The sequence below is a fragment of the Rhinoderma darwinii genome, chromosome 1, assembly GCF_050947455.1.
Source record: "Rhinoderma darwinii isolate aRhiDar2 chromosome 1, aRhiDar2.hap1, whole genome shotgun sequence".
In the NCBI taxonomy this organism is placed as follows: Eukaryota; Metazoa; Chordata; class Amphibia; order Anura; family Rhinodermatidae; genus Rhinoderma; species Rhinoderma darwinii.
Genome location: NC_134687.1, coordinates 263,557,978 through 263,576,387, shown reverse-complemented (window position 1 = coordinate 263,576,387; position 18,410 = coordinate 263,557,978). Strand labels below are relative to the sequence as shown.

The 18,410-nt window shown below is 41.4% G+C and overlaps 9 pseudogenes; all 9 read left to right on the top strand.

Annotated features, from left to right (window-relative positions):
• The first annotated feature begins 1,244 nt into the window (after nucleotides 1–1,244).
• LOC142711950 (5S ribosomal RNA) lies at nucleotides 1,245–1,363 on the top strand (annotated as a pseudogene).
• Nucleotides 1,364–1,430: 67 nt separating this feature from the next.
• LOC142736147 (5S ribosomal RNA) lies at nucleotides 1,431–1,549 on the top strand (annotated as a pseudogene).
• A 67-nt stretch (nucleotides 1,550–1,616) lies between these two features.
• LOC142685672 (5S ribosomal RNA) lies at nucleotides 1,617–1,735 on the top strand (annotated as a pseudogene).
• A 3,477-nt stretch (nucleotides 1,736–5,212) lies between these two features.
• On the top strand, nucleotides 5,213–5,331 carry LOC142694362 (5S ribosomal RNA; annotated as a pseudogene).
• A 441-nt stretch (nucleotides 5,332–5,772) lies between these two features.
• Nucleotides 5,773–5,891, top strand: LOC142738508 (5S ribosomal RNA; annotated as a pseudogene).
• A 440-nt stretch (nucleotides 5,892–6,331) lies between these two features.
• Nucleotides 6,332–6,450, top strand: LOC142676399 (5S ribosomal RNA; annotated as a pseudogene).
• Nucleotides 6,451–16,069: 9,619 nt separating this feature from the next.
• LOC142719615 (5S ribosomal RNA) lies at nucleotides 16,070–16,188 on the top strand (annotated as a pseudogene).
• A 438-nt stretch (nucleotides 16,189–16,626) lies between these two features.
• LOC142687633 (5S ribosomal RNA) lies at nucleotides 16,627–16,745 on the top strand (annotated as a pseudogene).
• Nucleotides 16,746–17,398: 653 nt separating this feature from the next.
• Nucleotides 17,399–17,517, top strand: LOC142738130 (5S ribosomal RNA; annotated as a pseudogene).
• The last annotated feature ends 893 nt before the right edge of the window (nucleotides 17,518–18,410 follow it).

Genomic DNA, 18,410 nt, shown 5'->3' with positions numbered 1-18,410 from the left:
TCATTAGTACTATTTTGGAGTACATAGGACTTATAGATTAACTTTTATTTTATTTTTTATGGGGGGAATGGAAGAAAAGAGAGAATTTTGGCGTTGTATTTTGCGTTTTTTTTGGACGCCGTTCATCCGGCGGTTTAATTAATGTGTTCATTTTATTGGTCAAGTTGTTACGATCGCGGGGATACCATATATGTGTATGTGTTATTTGTTTTGACACTTTTACTGAATAAAACCACTTTTTGGGCAAAAAGTATTTGATTTTGACTGTAATTATTATTATTTTTTTCTACAAACTTTATTTAACTGATTGACATTTTTTTTTTTAAGTCCCACCAGGGGACTTCACTATGCGATGTGCCGATCGCATATATAATGCTTTGGTATACTTCGTATACCAAAGCATTATTGCCTGTCAGTGTAAAACTGACAGGCAATCTGTTAGGTCATGCCTCCGACATCGCCTAACAGGCAGATGCTGAAGGCAGACCTGGGGGTCTTTGTTAGACCCCCGGCTGTCATGGAAACCCGACGACGACCCGCGATTTGTTTGCGGGGGCGCCGCTCGGGTGACAGAGGGAGCCCCCTCCCTCTGTCAAACACATTAGATGCCGCTGTCACTATTGACAGCGGCATTTAATGGGTTAAACTGCCGGAATCGGAGCGCGCTTCGATTCCGGCAGTTGCAGCAGGAGCCAGGCTGAGTATAACAGCCGTGCTCCTGCTGCTGATCGCGTGGGTACAGTGACAGTACCCGCGCCATCACAGGACGGATATATCCATCGTCCTGCGCGAACTAGCAGCTGCTGAGGACGGATATATCCGTCCTTCGGCGTTAAGGAGTTAAAAAAGGACTATGGATAAAAGCTTTTGAAGTCAATGGCAATTCTAAGCTGAATGTGCCTGCTCTTGTCAGATCGCAGTAGTTTAATGGCTTAAGGCCTCTCTAGTATCACTGTGGGAGACTGTCTGGGAATCCGTGGTGCTATTGACCTATTGTTATGCAGTTTAGATTTTGTTTCACAATCGATTAAAAAGGACTATGGATTAAAGCATTTAATGTCTATGGCCATTCTAAGCTGCATGTCCCTGCTCTTGTCAGATTGCAGAAATTACACAGTTTAAGGCCTCGCTAGTACCAGTGTGGGAGGCTGTCTGGCAATGTGTGGTGCGGTTGACTTATTATTATGTAGTTTAGATTTTGTTTCACAATCGATTAAAAAGGACTATGGATTAAAACATTTAATGTCAATGGCTATTCTACGCTGAATGTGCCTGCTCTCATCAGATCGCAGAAGTTACACAGCTTAAGGCCTCGCTAGTACCAGTGTGGGAGTCTGCCTGGGAAGCCGTGGTGCAGTAAACTTTTTATTATGTCAATTAGATTTTGTTTCACAATCGATTAAAAAGGAATATGGATTAAAGCATTTAATGTCAATGGCCATTCTAAGCTGAATGTGCCTGCTCTCGTCAGATCGCAGAAGTTACACAGCTTAAGGCCTCGCTAGTACCAGTGTGGGAGACTGTCTGAGAATCCGTGGTGCGGTTGACTTTTCATTATGTCGTTTAGATTTTGTTTCACAATCGATTAAAAAGGACTATGGATTAAAGCATTTATTGTCAATGGCCATTCTAAGTTGAATGTGCCTGCTCTCGTCAGAACGCAGAAGTTACACAGCTTAAGGCCTAGCTAGTACCAGTGTGGGAGACTGGCTGGGAATCCGTGGTGTGGTTGACTATTTATTATGTCGTTTAGATTTTGTTTCACAATTGATTAAAAAGGACTATGTATTAAAGCATTTTATGTCAATGGCCATTCTAAACTGAATGTGCCTGCTCTCGTCAGAATGCAGAGGTTACACAGCTTACGGCCTCGCTAGTACCAGTGTGGGAGACTGTCTGGGAATCCGTGGTGCAGTTAGCTTTTTATTATGTCGTTTAGATTTTGTTTCACAATCGATAAAAAAGTACTATGGATTAAACACATTAATGTCAATGGCCATTCTAAGTTGAATGTACCTGCGCTTGTCAGATCGCAGAAGTTACACAGCTTAAGGCCTCGCTAGTACCAGTGTGGGAGACTGTCTGGGAATCCGTGGTGCAGTTAGCTTTTTATTATGTCGTTTAGATTTTGTTTCACAATCAATTAAAAAGGACTATGGATTAAAGCATTTAATATCAATGGCCATTCTAAGCTGAATGTGCCTGATTTCGTCAGTTTGCAGAAGTTACACAGCTTAAGCCCTACCTAGTACCTGTATGGCAGACTGTCTGGGAATCCGTGGTGCTGATGACTTTTCATTATTTTGTTTCACAATGGATTAAAAAGGACTATGGAATAAAGCATTTATTGTCAATGGCCATTCTAAGCTGAATGTGCCTGTTCTCGTCAGAATGCAGAAGTTACACAGCTTAAGGCCTCGCTAGTACCAGTATGGGAGACTGTCTAAAAATCCGTGGTGCGGTTGCCTTTTTATTATGTCGTTTAGATTTTGTTTCACAATCGATTAAAAAGGACTATGTATTAAAGCATTTAATGTTAATGGCCATTCTAAGCTGAATGTGCCTGCTCTCGTCAGATCACAGACATTACACAGCTGAAGTCCTCGCTATTACCAGTGTGGGAGACTGTCTGGGAATCCGTGGTGCGGTTGGCTTTTTATTATGTCGTTTAGATTTTGTTTTACAATCGATTAAAAAGGACTATGGATTAAAGCATCTAATGTCAATGGCCATTCTAAGCTAAAACGTGCCTTTTCTCGTCAAATTGCAGAAGAATAACACTTTAAGACCTGGCTAGTACTAGTGTGGGAAACCGTCTGGGAATCCGTGGTGCGGTTGACATTTTATTATGTCGTTTAGATTTAGTTTCACAATCGATTAAAAAGTACTATGGATAAAAGCATTTAATGTCAATGGCCATTCTAAGCAGAATGTTCCTGTTCTCGGCAGATTGCAGGAGTTACACGGCTTAAGGCCTCGCTAGTACCAGTGTGGCAGACTGTCTGGGAATCCGTGGTGCTGTTGACCTATTGTTATGTTATTTAGATTTTGTTACACAATCGAATAAATATAAAAATAGACTAAAGCTTTAAAAGTTAATGGCCATTCTACGCTGAAATGTACCTTTTCTCGTCAAATAGCAGAAGAATAACACTTTAAGACCTCGCTAGTACCAGTGGGGGAGACTGTCTGGGAATCCGTGGTGCGGTTGACTTTTTATTATGTCGTTTAGATTTTGTTTCACAATCGATGAAAAATAAAAATAGACTAAAGCTTTAAAAGTTAATGGCCATTCTAAGCTGAAATGTGCCTTTTCTCGTCAAATCGCAAAAGAATAACACTTTAAGACCTCGCTAGTACCAGTGTGGGAAACCGTCCGGCAATCCGTGGTGCGGTTGACTTTTTATTATATCGTTTAGAATTTGTTTCACAATCGATTAAAAAGGACTATGAATTAAAACATTTAATGGCTATGGCCATTCTAAGCTTAATGTGCCTGCTCTCGTCACATCGCAGAAGTTACACAGCCTAAGGCCTCACCAGTACCAGTGTGGGAGGCTGTCTGGGAATCCGTGGTGCTGTTGACCTATTGTTATGCAGTTTAGATTTCGTTTCACAATCGATTAAAAAGGACTATGGATTAATGCTTTAAAAGTTAATGGCCATTTTAAGCTGAATGTGCCTGTGTTCGTTTGATCACAGTAGTTACCTGTCTTAATACGTTGCTAATAGTAGTGTGGGAGATAGTGTGCGGATCCATGGTGCTGTTGACCTACAACTATGTTGCTCAGATTTTGTTTCACAATCGATTAAAAAAAGACTATGGACTAAAGCTTTAAATGTCAATGGCCATTCTAAGCTAAATGTGACTTCTCTCGTCAGATCGCAGTAGTTACGCATATTAAGACCTCGCTAGTACCAGTGTGGGAGGCTGTCTGGGAATCCGTGGTGCTGTTGACATATTGTTATGCAGTTTAGATTTTGTTTCACAATCGATTAAAAAGGACTATGGATTAAAGCTTTAAATGTCAATGGCCATTCTAAGCTGAATGTGCCTGCTCTCGTCAGATCTCAGAAGTTACACAGCTTAAGGCCTCGCTAATACCAGTGTGGGAGACTGTCTGGGAGTCAGTGGTGCGATTGACTTTTTATTATGTCGTTTAGCTTTTGTTTCACAATCGATTAAAAAGGACTGTGGATTAGGACACTTAATGTCAATGGCCATTCTAAGCTGAATGTGCCTTCTCTCGTCAGATCTCAGAAGTTACACAGCTTAAAGAGGCTCTGTCACCAGATTTTGCAACCCCTATCTGCTATTGCAGCAGATAGGCGCTGCAATGTAGATTACAGTAACGTTTTTATTTTTAAAAAACGAGCATTTTTGGCCAAGTTATGACCATTTTTGTATTTATGCAAATGAGGCTTGCAAAAGTACAACTGGGCGTGTTGAAAAGTAAAAGTACAACTGGGCGTGTATTATGTGCGTACATCGGGCGTGTTTACAACTTTTACTAGCTGGGCTTTCTGACGAGAAGTATCATCCACTTCTCTTCACAACGCCCAGCTTCTGGCAGTGCAGATCTGTGACGTCACTCACAGGTCCTGCATCGTGTCGGCACCAGAGGCTACAGTTGATTCTGCAGCAGCATCAGCATCAGCATCAGCATCAGCATTTGCAGGTAAGTAGCTCCATCGACTTACCTGCAAACGCCGATGCTGCTGCAGAATCATCTGTAGCCTCTGGTGCCGACACGATGCAGGACCTGTGAGTGACGTCACAGATCTGCACTGCCAGAAGCTGGGCGTTCTGAAGAGAAGTGGATGATACTTCTCATCAGAACGCCCAGCTAGTAAAAGTTGTAAACACGCCCCGATGTACGCACATAATACACGCCCAGTTGTACTTTTACTTTTCAACACGCCCAGTTGTACTTTTGCAAGCCTCATTTGCATAAATACGAAAATGGTCATAACTTGCCCAAAAATGCTCGTTTTTTTAAAATAAAAACGGTACTGTAATCTACATTGCAGCGCCTATCTGCTGCAATAGCAGATAGGGGTTGCAAAATCTGGTGACAGAGCCTCTTTAAGGCCTCGCTAATACCAGTGTGGGAGACTGTCTGGGAATCCGTGGTGCGGTTGGCTTTTTATTATGTTGTTTAGATTTTGTTTCACAATCGATTAAAAAGGACTATGGATTAAAGCATTTATTGTCAATGGCCATTCTAAGCTGAATCTGCCTGCTCTCGTCAGATCGCAGAAGTTACACAGCTTAAGGCCTTTCTAGTACCAGTATGGGAGCCTGTCTGGGAATCCGTGGTGCGGTTGACTTTTTATTATGTCGTTTAGTTTTTGTTTCACAATTGATTAAAAAGGACTATGGATTAACTCAATTAATGTCCATGGCCATTCTAAGCTGAATGTGCCTGCTCTCGTCAGATCGCAGAAGTTACGCAGCTTAAGGCCTCGCTAGAGCCAGGGTGGTAGACTGTCTGGGAATCCGTGGTGCGGTTGCCTTTTTATTATGTAGTTTAGATTTTGTTTCACAATCAATTAAAAAGGACTATGGATTAAAGCATTTAATGTCAATGGCCATTCTAGGCTGAATGTGCCTGCTCTCGTCAGATCGCGGAAGTTACACAGCTTAAGGCCTCGCTAGTACCAGTGTGGGCAGACTTTCTGGGAATCTATGGTGCTGTGGGTTTTTTTATTATGTCGTTTAGATTTTGTTTCACAATCGATTAAAAAGGACTATTTATTAAAGCATTTAAAGTCAATGGCCATTCTAAGCTGAATGTTCCTGCTCTCGTCAGATCGCAGAAGTTACGCAGCTTAAGGCCTCGCTAGAACCAGGGTGGGAGACTGTCTGGGACTCCGTGGTGCAGTTGCCTCTTTATTATGTAGTTTAGATTATGTTTCGCAATCAATTAAAAAGGACTATGGATTAAAGCATTTAATGTCAATGGCCATTCTAGGCAGAATGTGCCTGCGCTCATCAGATCGCAAAAGTCACACAGCTTAAGGCCTCGCTAGTACCAGTGTGGGAGACTTTCTGGGATTCTATGGTGCTGTATTATTTTTTATTATGTCGTTTAGATTTTGTTTCACAATCGATTAAAAAGGACTATGGATTAAAGCATTTAAAGTCCATGGCCATTCTAAGCTGAATGTGCCTGGTCTTGGCAGATCGCAGAAGTTACACAGTTTAAGGCCTCGCTAGTACTAGTATGGGGGACTTTCTGGGAATCCGTGGTGCGGTTGCCTTTTTATTATGTCGTTTAGATTTTGTTTCACAATCGATTAAAAAGAAGTATGGATTAAAGCATTTAACGTCAATGGCCATTCTAAGCTGAATGTGCCTGCTCTCGTCAGATCGCAGAAGTTACACAGCTTATGGCCTCGCTAGTACCAGTGTGGGAGACTGTCTGGGAATCCGTGGTGCGGTTAACTTTTTATTATGTCGTTTAGATTTTGTTTCACAATCGATTAAAAAGGACTATGGATTAAAGTATTTAATGTCAATGGCCATTCTAAGCTGAATGTGCCTGTTCTTGTCAGAACGCAGAACTTACACAGCTTAAGGCCTCATTAGTTCCAGTGTGGGAGACTGTCTGGGAATCCGTGGTGCGTTTGACTAATTATTATGTAGTTTAGATTTTGTTTCACAATCGATTAAAAAGGACTATGGATTAAAACCTTTAATGGCAATGGCCATTCTAAGCTGAATGTGCCTGATTTTGTCCGATCGCAATAGTTACACAGCTTATGGCCTCGCTAGTACCAGTATGGGAGACTGTCTTGGAATCCGTGGTGCGGTTGACTTTTTATTATGTCGTTTAGATTTTGTTTCACAATCGATTAAAAAGGACTATGGATTAAAACCTTTAATGGCAATGGCCATTCTAAGCTGAATGTTCCTGCTCTCGTCAGACCGCAGAAGTTACATAGCTTAAGGCCTCGCTATTACCAGTGTGGCATATTGTCTGGGAATCCGTGGTTCGGTGGACTTTTTAGTATGTCGTTTAGATTTTGTTTCACAATCGATTAAAAAGGACTATGGATTAAAGCATTTAATGTCAATGGCCATTCTAAGCTGAATGTGCCTGCTCTCATCAAATTGCAGACGTTACACAGCTTAAGTCCTCGCTAGTACCAGTGTGGGAGACTGTCTGGGAATCCGTGGTGTGGTTTCCTTATTATTATGTCGTTTCGATTTTGTTTCAAAATCGATTACAAAGTACTATTGATTAAAGCTTTTAATGTCAATGGCCATTCTACGCTCAATGTGCCTGCTCTCTGCAGATCGCAGAAGTTACACAGCTTAAGGCCTCGCTAGTTCCAGTGTGGGAGACTGCCTGGGAATCCATGGTGCGGTTGCCTTTTTATTATGTTGTTTAGATTTTGTTTCACAATCGATTAAAAAGTACTATTGATTAAAGAATTTAGTGTCAATGGCCATTCTACGCTGTATGTGCCTGTTGTCGTCAGATTGCAGAAGTTACACAGTTTAAGGCCTCGCTAGTACCAGTGTGGGAGACTGCCTGGGATCCGTGGTGTAGTTGCCTTTTTATTATGTCATTTAGATTTTGTTTTACAATCGATTAAAAAAGGACTATGGATTGAAACATTTAATGTCAATGGCCATTCTAAGCTGAATGTGCCTGCTCTCGTCAGTTCGCAGGAGTTACTCAGCTTAAGGCCCCTCTAGTACCAGTGTGGGAGACTGTCTGGGAATCCATGGTGCGGTTGCCTTTTTATTATGTCGTTTAGATTTTGTTTCACAATCGATTAAAAAGGAATATGGATTAAAGCATTTAATGTCAATGGCCATTCTAAGCTGAATGTCCCTCCTGTCGTCAGATCACGGAAATTACACTTCTTAAGGCTTCGCTAGTACCTGTGTGGGAGACTGTCTGGGAATCCGTGGTGTGGTTGACTTTTTATTATGTCGTTTAGATTTTGTTTCACAATCGATTAAAAAGGACTATGGATTAAATAATTTAATGTCAATGGACATTCTAAGCTGAATATGGCTGCTCTCGTTAGTTCGCAGAAGTTACAGAGCTTAAGACTTCGCTAGTACCAGTGTGGGAGACTGTCTGGGAAGCCGAGGTGCGGTTGACTTCTTATTATGTCGTTTAGATTTTGATTCACAATCGATTAAAAAGTACTATTGATTAAAGCAATTAATGTCAATGGCCATTCTATGCTGAATGTGCCTTCTCTCGTCAGATCGCAGAAGTTACACAGCTTATGGCCTCAATAGTACCAGTGTGGGAGACTGTATGGGAATCCGTGGTGCGGTTGACTTTTGATTATGTCGTTTAGCTTTTGTTTCACAATCGATTAAAAAGGAATATGGATTAAAACATTTAATGTCAATGGCCATTCTAAGCTGAATGTGCCTGCTCTCATCAGAAGGCAGAAGTTACACAGCTTAACGCCTCGCTGGTACTAGTGTGGGAGACTGTCTGGGAATCAGTGGTGCTGTTACCTTTTTATTATGTCGTTTAGATTTTGTTTCACAATCGATTAAAAAGGACTATGGATTAAAGCATTTAGTGTCGATGGCCATTCTAAGCTGAATGTGCCTGCTTCTCATCAGATCGCAGAAGTTACAGAGCCTAAAACCTTGCTAGTACCTGTGTGAGAGACTGTCTGGGAATCCATGGTGCGGTTGACTTCTTATTATGTTGTTTAGATTTTGTTTCACAATCGATTAAAAAGGAATATGGACTAAAGCATTTAATGTCAATGGCCATTCTAAGCTGAATGTTGCTGCTCTTGTCAAATCACGGAAGTTACATTCCTTAAGGCTTCGCTGTTACCACTATGGGAGACTGTCTGGGAATCCGTGGTGCGGGTTACTAACTATTATGTCGTTTAGATTTTGTTTCACTATCAATTAAAAAGGACTATGGATTAAAGCATTTAATGTCAATGGCCATTCTAAGCTGAAATGTGCCTTTTCTCGTCAAATTGCAGAAGAATAACACTTTAAGACCTCGCTAGTACCAGTGTGGGAAACCGTCTGGGAATCCGTGGTGCGGTGTACTTTTTATTATGTTGTTTAGATTTAGTTTCACAATCGATTAAAAAGTACTATGGATAAAAGCATTTAATGTCAATGGCCATTCTAAGCTGAATGTGCCTGTTCTCGGCAGATCGCTTGAACTACATGGCTTATGGCCTTGCTAGTACCAGTGTGGGAGACTGTCTGGGAATCCGTGGTGCTGTTGACCTATTGTTATGTTGTTTAAATTTTGTTTCACAATCGATTCAAAATAAAAAAAAACTAAAGCTTTAAAAGTTAATGGCCATTCTATGCTGAAATGTGCCTTTTCTCGTCAAATCGCAGAAGAATAATACTTCAAGACCTCGCTAGTACCAGTGTGGGAGACTGTCTGGGAATCCGTGGTGTGGTTGACTTTTTATTGTCATATAGATTTTGTTTCACAATCGATTAAAAAGGACTATGGATAAAAGTATTTAATGTCAATGGCCATTCTAAGATGAATGTACCTGCTCTCATCAGATTGCAGAAGTTACACAGCTTAAGACCTTGCTAGTACCAGTGTGGGAGACTGTCTGGGAATCCGTGATGCGGTTGACTTTTTATTGTCGTTCAGCTTTTGTTTCACAATAGATTAAATAGGACTATGGATTAAAGCTTTTAACCCCTTAAGGACGCAGCCTAGTTTTGGCCTTAAGGCTCAGAGCCCATTTTTCAAATCTGACATATTTCACTTTATGTGGTAATAACGTCGGAATGCTTAAACCTACCCAAGCGATTCTGAGATTGTTTTCTCGTGACACATTGGGCTTCATGTTCGTGGTAAAATTTGGTCGATATATTCAGTGTTTATTGGTGAAAAATTGCAAAATTTAGAGAAAATTTTGAAAAAATTGCATTTTTCAGAATTGAAATGCATCTGCTTGTAAAACAGACGGTTATACCCCCCAAAATAGTTACTAGTTCACATTTCCCATATGTCTACTTTATATTGGCATAGTTTTTTTAACATAATTTTATTTTTCTTGGACGTTACAAGGCTTAGAACACATTTTTTTTAAGGTACCTCTTGAGTTCTGAAGTGGCTTTGTGGGGCCTATGTATTAGAAACCCTGATAAAACACCCCATTTTAAAAACTAGACCCCTCAAAGTATTCAAAACAGCATTTAGAAAGTTTTTTAACCCTTCAGGCATTTCACAGGAATTAAAGCAAAGTGGAGGTGAAATTTGCAAATTTCATTTTTCTTGCTGAATTTCAATTTTATTCATTTTTTTTCTGTAACACAGAAGCTTTTACCAGAGAAACACTACTAAATATGTATTGTCCAGATTCTGCAGTTTTTAGAAATGTCCCACATGTGGCTTTACTGCGCTCGTGGACTAAAACACAAGCCCTAGAAGCAAAGAAGCACCTAGTGCATTTTGAGTCCTCTTTTTTATTAGAATATATTTTAGGCAGCATGCCAGGTTTGAAGAGGTGTTGAGGTGCCAAAACAGTAGGAATCCCCCAATAGTGACCCCATTTTGGAAACTACAACCCTCAAGGAATTCATTTATGGTTGTTACCATTTTGACTGCACAGTTTTTTCACAGCACGTATTTGAATTGGGCTGTGAAATGAAAAAAATGTCATTTTTTCCAATAAAATGTCATTTGTGATCAAAATTTCTTATTTTCACAGGGAACAAAATACCCCATTTTGTTGCCCAATTTGTCCTTAGTGTGGCAATACCCCATTTGTGGTGATAAACTGCCGTTTGGGCCCATGGGAGGTCTCAGAAGGAAAGGAGCGCTATATGATTGTTGGAGTCCAGATTTTGCTGGATTGGTTTTCGGGTGCCATGTCGCATTTGCAGAGCCTCAGAGGTATCAAAGCAATGGAAACCCACCAGAAGTTACCCTATTTTGGAAACTACACCCCTCAAGGAATTCATTTATGGTTGTTGTTAGCATTTTGACCACACCGTTTTTTCACAGCACCTATTTCAATTGGGCTGTGACATTAAAAAAATGACACTTTTTCCAATAAGATGTAATTTTTTATCAAAATTTCTTATTTTCACAGGGAACAAAATACTCAATTTTGTTGCCCAATTTCTCCTGAGTGCAGCAATACCCCATTTGTGGCAATAAACTGCCGTTTGGGCCCATGGGAGGCCTTAGAAGGGAAGGAGTGCTGTGTGTTCTTTGGAGTACAGATTTTGCTGGTTTGGTTTTCGGGTGCCATGTCGCATTTGCAGAGCCCCAGAGGTATCAAAGCAACGGAAACCCATCAGAAGTGACCCTATTTTGGAAACTACACCCCTCAAGGAATTCATTTATGGGTAATGTGACCTTTCAGACCCCATAGTTTCATCACAGAACTTATTTGAATTGGGCTGGGAATTTAAAAAATATATATTTTTTCCTATAATATGTCATTTTAGCTCAAAAATTCTTATTTTCACAAGAAATAAAATACTCCATTTTGTTACCCAATTTGTCCTGAGTGCGTCAATACCCCATTTGTGGTGATAAACTGCCGTTTGGGCCCATGGGAGGGCTCAGAAGGAAAGGAGCGCTGTGTGTTCTTTGGAGTCCAGATTTTGCTGGATTGGTTTTCGGGTGGCATGTCGCATTTGCAGAGCCCCAGAGGTATCAAAGCAATAGAAACCAACCATAATTGACCCCATTTTGGAAACTACACCCCTCAAGGAATTCATTTATGGGTGTTGTGACCATTTTGACCCCATAGTTTTTTCACAGAACTTATTTGAATTGGGCAGGGAATGAAAACAAATTTATGTTTTTCAAATAATATGTCGTTTTGGCTGAAAATTTCTTATTTTCACAAGAAACAAAATACCCCATTCTGTTGCGCAATTTGTTCTGAGTGCCGCAATACCCCATTTGTTGTGATAAACTGCCGTTTGGGCCCATGGGAGGGCTCAGAAGGAATGGACCACCATTTGGCCTACTGGGGATTTTCTAGTGCGAAGTCATGTATGCAGAAGCACCTGAGGTACCAGTACAGTTGAAACCCGCCAGAAGTGACCCCGTTTTAATAACTACACCCTTAAGGCATTCATCTAGAGGTGTAGTGAGCATTTTGACCAGAGACCTACACCCCATAAACTGTAATGTGGGTTCTCCCGGGTATGGCAATACCCTCAATGTGGCTGTTATCAGCTGCCTGGGCACGCAGCAGGGCTCAGAGGGGAAAGACGAGGGGGGGATAAGCTGTGCGGAGTGCATCAGGGTAAGTAAAATTGGGGTAAATTATAAACCAAGGGATGTATGATAAATTTTAAAACTGACTTTCATACAGAGCTCTGGTTATTCGGGACACGTGTCACATTGATATATTGTGTCATCCCTTATAGCAGACTTTGCACCTCTTTTGACTTTTTCCCTTCTTGCCAGTTTGGGGAACTTCTCCTGGAAAGTGTTGCCGCCTTGGTACGATGCGTGTGGCCCCGCTTCCAGAAGTACTGATCCCTAAAGATTAGGTTCTTGATAATCACCTCTTGAAATTCCAGGAAAGTTCCCGTCTGGCCTGCACATCGACGTAGCACGTACGCATTGTACAATGCCATCTGTATGATGTGCCCGGCCAGCTTCTTATACCACACCGCATGGCGCTGTAGGGCTTCAGGATTTGATCTGACAAGTCCACACCTCCCATGTACCTATTGTAGTCCAGGATGCAGTCTGGTTTGGGGGTGGCCTTTCCTTCATATATCCTAAACCTGTAGGTATACCCGGATGCACTCTCGCAGCTTATACATCTTCACGCCATACCTTGCCCTCTTACCCGGCAGGTACTCCCGGAATTGAACCCTCCCTTTAAAATGTACCAGGGACTCATCAATAGAAATACACTTCTTGGGGGTGAATGCTTGGGAAAACCGGGCACTGAAACGGTCTAATAGGGGCCTCCGTTTATACAAACGGTCAAAACTGGGGTCATCTCGGGGTGGGCACGGCTCATTATCAGTATAATGTAAGAAGCGAAGTATTGCCTCATTTATTTATTTTTTTAGTTTCCAGTTCAGTTCTGAAGTGGCTTTGAGAGGCCCATATATTAGAAACCCCTATCAAACACCCCATTTTAGAAACTAGACCCCTCAAAGTATTCACAACAGCATTTAGAAAGTTTATGAACCCTTTAGGTGTTTCACAGAAATTTAGAGCAAAGTGGAGGTGAAATTTACATTTTTTTTTTGTCAGAAAATCCTCTTTATACCATTTTTTTTATAACACAAAAGGATTTATCAGAGAAACGTAACTTAATACGTATTGCCCGGATTCTGCAGTTTTGAGAAATATCCCACATGTGGCCCTAGTGCGGTAATGGACTGAAGCCCCGGCCTCCGAAGCAAAGGAGCACCTAGTGCATTTTGAGGCCTCTTTTTTATTAGGCACCATGTCCGGTTTGAAGAGGTCTTGTGGTACCAAAACATTGGGAACCCCCCAAAACTGACCCCAATTTGGAAACTTGACCCCTTGAGGAATGCATTGTAGTTTTCTTGGGGTGCATGCAGCTTTTTGATCAGTTTTTATTCTATTTTTAGGTGGCGTGGTGACTAATAAACAGCAATTCTACTATTGTTTTTTTATTCTTTTTTTTTTACTGCGTGCACCGTGCGCTATAAATGACATATTCACTTTATTCTGCGTGGCGATACGATTACGGCGATACCAGATGTTTATAGTTTTTTTTTATGTCTTATGGCGTTTGCACAATAAAATACGTTTTGTAAACAATCATTTACTTTTTGTGTTGACTTATTCTAAGGGCAGATTCACACGAACGCAGCGTTTTGCGAGCGCAAAAACCATTTGACAGCTGCGTGTGTCATGCGTGTCTGATGCGCGGCTGCGTGATTTTCGCGCAGCCGGCATCATAGAGATGAGGCTTGTCAACGCCCGTCACTGTCCAAGGTGCTGAAAGAGCTAAATCTTTCAGCACCCTCGACAGTGAATGCCGAACACAACAGCGAAAAACCTGTAAAAAAAAAAGATAAAGTTCCTACTTACCGAGAACTTCCCGGCCGTTGCCTTGGTGACGCGTCCTTGGTGACGCGCCTCTCTTGACATCGGGCCCCACCTCCCTGGATGACGCAGCAGTCCAAGTGACCGCTGCAGCCTGTGATTGGCTGCAGCCTGTGCTTGGCCTGTGATTGGCTGGAGCTGTCACTTGAACTGAAGGTCGGACTGCAGGAAGGAGACAGGAGTAATCGGTAAGTTAGAACTTCGGGTTTTTTTACAGGTTAATGTATTTTGGGATCGCAAGTCACTGTCCATGGTGCTGAAACAGTTTAACTCTTTCAGCACCATGGACAGTGACTATCTCCTGAAGTCGCGTACCGATAATTTTTTTGCCGGGATCGGCCAAAACGAGTTTGGCCGAACCCGGTGAAGTTCGGTACGCTTGTCCGGCTTCGCTCATCGCAAAGACACTCCGTTTGGATGTTCGGAAACAGAAAAGCACGTGGTGCTTTTCGGTTTTCATTCATCCTTTTCACTGCTGTTGCGCGAATCACGCTCGTCCCACGGAAGTGCTTCCGTGTGGTGCGCGTGATTTTCACGCACCCATTGACTTCAATGGGTGCGTGATGCGCGAAATACGCAGAGTTATTGAACCTGTCGCGCTTTTTGCGCAGCAGACAAACGCTGCGCAAAAAGCACGGACTGTCTGTACTGCCCCATAGACTTGTATTGGTCCATGCGTGCCGCGTGAAAACCACGCGGCCCGCACGGACCGAATACACGCTCGTGTGAATCCCCCCTAAGAGCCATAACGTTTTTATTTTTCAATCAATAAAGCCGTGTGAGGACTTATTTTTTGCATAACGAACTGTAGTTTCGATCAGTACAATTTTTCGGTACATGCGACTTTTTGATCTCTTTTTATTCGATTTTTTGGGAGGTGAAGTGACCAAACAATTGTGAATGTGGTTCGGTTTATTATTATTTTCTTTTACGGCGTTCACCGTGCGGGATAAATAACTAAATAATTTTGTAGTTCAGGCCGTTACGGACGCGGCGATACCAATTATGTATAGTTTATTTGTTTGTTTATATATTTTTATTAATAATAAATGACTGATAAGGGAAAAAGGGGGATTTTTACTTTAAATACTTTTAAATCTTTTATTTTCTTATTTTTACACAACTTCTTTTAACTTTTTTTTTTACTGTATTACTTTGTCCCACTAGGGGACATGAGGGAAAGGGGCCCTGATCACAAGTCTAATACACTGCACTACATGCGTAGTGCAGTGTATTAGAACTGTCAGCTACTCACTGACAGCAAGCATAGTGGGTCCTGACGTTGTCAGGACCCACTAGGCTTCCGTCTATGGCATAGCCGGACGCCATTGTTTGGTGTCCGGTTGCCATAGTCACCATCGCCGGCCGCTATCGCGTAGCAGGCCGGCGATGGCAGCATAACCCCTAAAAAGCCGCGATCTCTATAGAACGCGGCTATTAAGGGGTTAATCAGCGGGGACACAGCGATCGGTCCCCGCTGTAGGAGCTGTGACAGCTGCTGAACAAGACAGCAGCTGTCACAGCTCCTGAATGTGTCGGGGGGATGGCCGAAACGGCCGTTACTCCCGAGACGTACTATTAGGTCATGGAGCGCGAACGATACAGCTGCCATGACATAATAGTACGTCCAGGAGCGGGAAGGGGTTAATGTCAATGGCCATTCTAAGCTGAAATGTGCCTTTTCTCATCAAATTGCAGAAGAATAACACTTTAAGACCTCGCTAGTACCAGTGTGGGAAACCGTCTGGGAATCCGTGGTGCGTTGACTTTTTATTATGTCGTTTAGATTTTGTTTCACAATAGATTAAAAAGGACTATGGATTAAAGGTTTTAATGTCAATGGCCATTCTAAGCTGAATGTACCTGATTTTGTCAGATCGCAGAAGTTACACAGCTTAAGGCCTCGCTAGTACCAGTATGGCAGACTGTCTGGGAATCCGTGGTGCGGTTGACTTTTCATTATGTCGTTTAGATTATGTTTCACAATCGATTAAAAAGGACTATGGATTAAAGCATTTAATGTCAATGGCCATTCTAAGCTGGATGTGCCTGCTCTCGTCAGAACGCAGAAGTTACACAGCTTAAGGCCTTGCTAGTACCAGTGTGGGAGACTGTCTGGGAATCCGTGGTGCGGTTGACTTTTTATTATGTCGTTTAGATTTTGTTTCACAATCGATTAAAAAGGACTATGTATTAAAGCATTTAATTTCAATGGCCATTCTAAGCTGAATGTGCCTGCTCTCGTCACATCACAGACGTTACAGAGCTTAAGTCCTCACTAGTGCCAGTGTGGGAGACTGTCTGGGAATTCGTGGTGCTAATGACCTAATGTTATGCTGTTTAGATTTTGTTTCACAATCGATTAAAAATAAAAATAGACTGAAGCTTTAAAAGTTAATGGCCATTCTAAGCTGAAATGTGCCTTTTCACGTCAAATCGTAGAAGAATAACACTTTAAGACCTCGCTAGTACCAGTGTGGGAAACCGTCCGGGAATCCGTGGTGCGGTTGACTTTTTATTGTCGTTTAGATTTTGTTTCACAATCGATTAAAAAGGACTATCGATTAAAGTATTTAATGGCAATGGCCATTCTAAGCTGAATGTGCCTTCTCTCATCAGATCACAGAAGTTACACAGCTTAAGGCCTTGCTAGTACTGGTGTGGGAGACTGTCTGGGAATCCATGGTGCTATTGACCTATTGTTATGCTGTTTAGATTTTGTTTCACAATCGATTAAAAATAAAAATAGACTAAAGCTTTAAAAGTTAATGGCCATTCTAAGCTGAAATGTGCCTTTTCTCGTCAAATTGCAAAAGAATAACACTTTAAGACCTCGCTAGTACCAGTGTGGGAGACTGTCTGGGAATCCGTGGTGCGGTTGACTTGTTATTATGTAATTTCGATTTTGTTTCACAATAGATTAAAAAAGGACTATGGATTAAAGCATTTTAGCATTTTATGTTAATGGCCATTCTAAGCTGAAATGTGCCTTTTCTCGTCAATCGCAGAAGAATAACACATTAAGACCTCGCTAGTACCAGTGTGGGAGACTCTCTGGGAATCCGTGGTGCGGTTGACTTTTTATTATGTCGTTTAGATTTTGTTTCACAATAGATTAAAAAGGACTATGGATTTTATCATTTTATCATTTTATCATTTTATGTTAATGGCCATTCTAAGATGAATGTGCCTTCTCTCATCAGCTCACAGAAGTTACACAGCTAAAGACCTTGCTAGTACCAGTGTGGGAGACTGTCTGGGAAGCCGTGGTGTGGTTGACTTTTTATTAAGTCATTTAGATTTTCTTTTTCACAATCGATTAAAAAGGACTATGGATTAAAGTCTTTAATGTTAATGGCCATTCTAAGCTGAATGTGCCTGCTCTCATCAGATCACAGAAGTTACACAGCTTAAGGCCTCGCTAGTACCAGTGTGGGAGACTGTCTGGGAATCCGTGGGGCTATTGATCTGTTTTTATGCTTTTTAGATTTTGTTTCACAATCGATTAAAAATAAAAATAGACTAAAGCTTTAAAAGTTAATGGCCATTCTAAAATGAAATGTGCCTTTTCTCGTCAAATCGTAGAAGAATAACACTTTAAGACCTCGCTAGTACCAGTGTGGGAAACCGTCCGGGATTCCGTAGTACGGTTGACTTTTTATTATGTAGTTTAGATTTTGTTTCACAATAGATTAAAAAGGACTATGGATTAAAGCATCTAATGTTAATGGCGATTCTAAGCTGAATGTCCCTGCTCTCATCAGCTCACAGAAGTTACACTGCTAAAGACCTTGCTGGTACCATTGTGGGAGACTGTCTGGGAATCCATGGTGCTATTGAACTATTGTTATGCTGTTTAGATTTTGTTTCACAATCGATTAAAAATAAAAATAGACTAAAGCTTTAAAAATTAATGGCCATTCTAAGCTGAAATGTGCCTTTTCTCGTCAAATAGCAGAAGAATAACACATTAAGACCTCGCTAGTACTAGTGTGGGAGAAAGTCTGGTAATCCGTGGTGCTGTTGACCTAACGCTTTGTTGTTTAGATTTTGTTTCACAATCGATTAAAAAGGACTATGGATTAAAGCATTTAATGTCAATGGCCATTCTAAGCTGAATGTGCCTGCTCTCATCAGATCGCAGTAGTCGCATGGCTTAAGGCTTTGCTAGTGCGAGTGTGGGAGACTGTCTGGGAATTCGTGGTGCTGTTGACCTATTGGTATGCTGTTTAGATTTTGTTTCACAATCGATTAAAAATAGACTAAAGCTTTAAAAGTTAATGGCCATTCTAAGCTGAAATGTGCCTTTTCTCGTCAAATCGCAGAAGAATAACACTTTAAGACCTCGCTAGTACCAGTGTG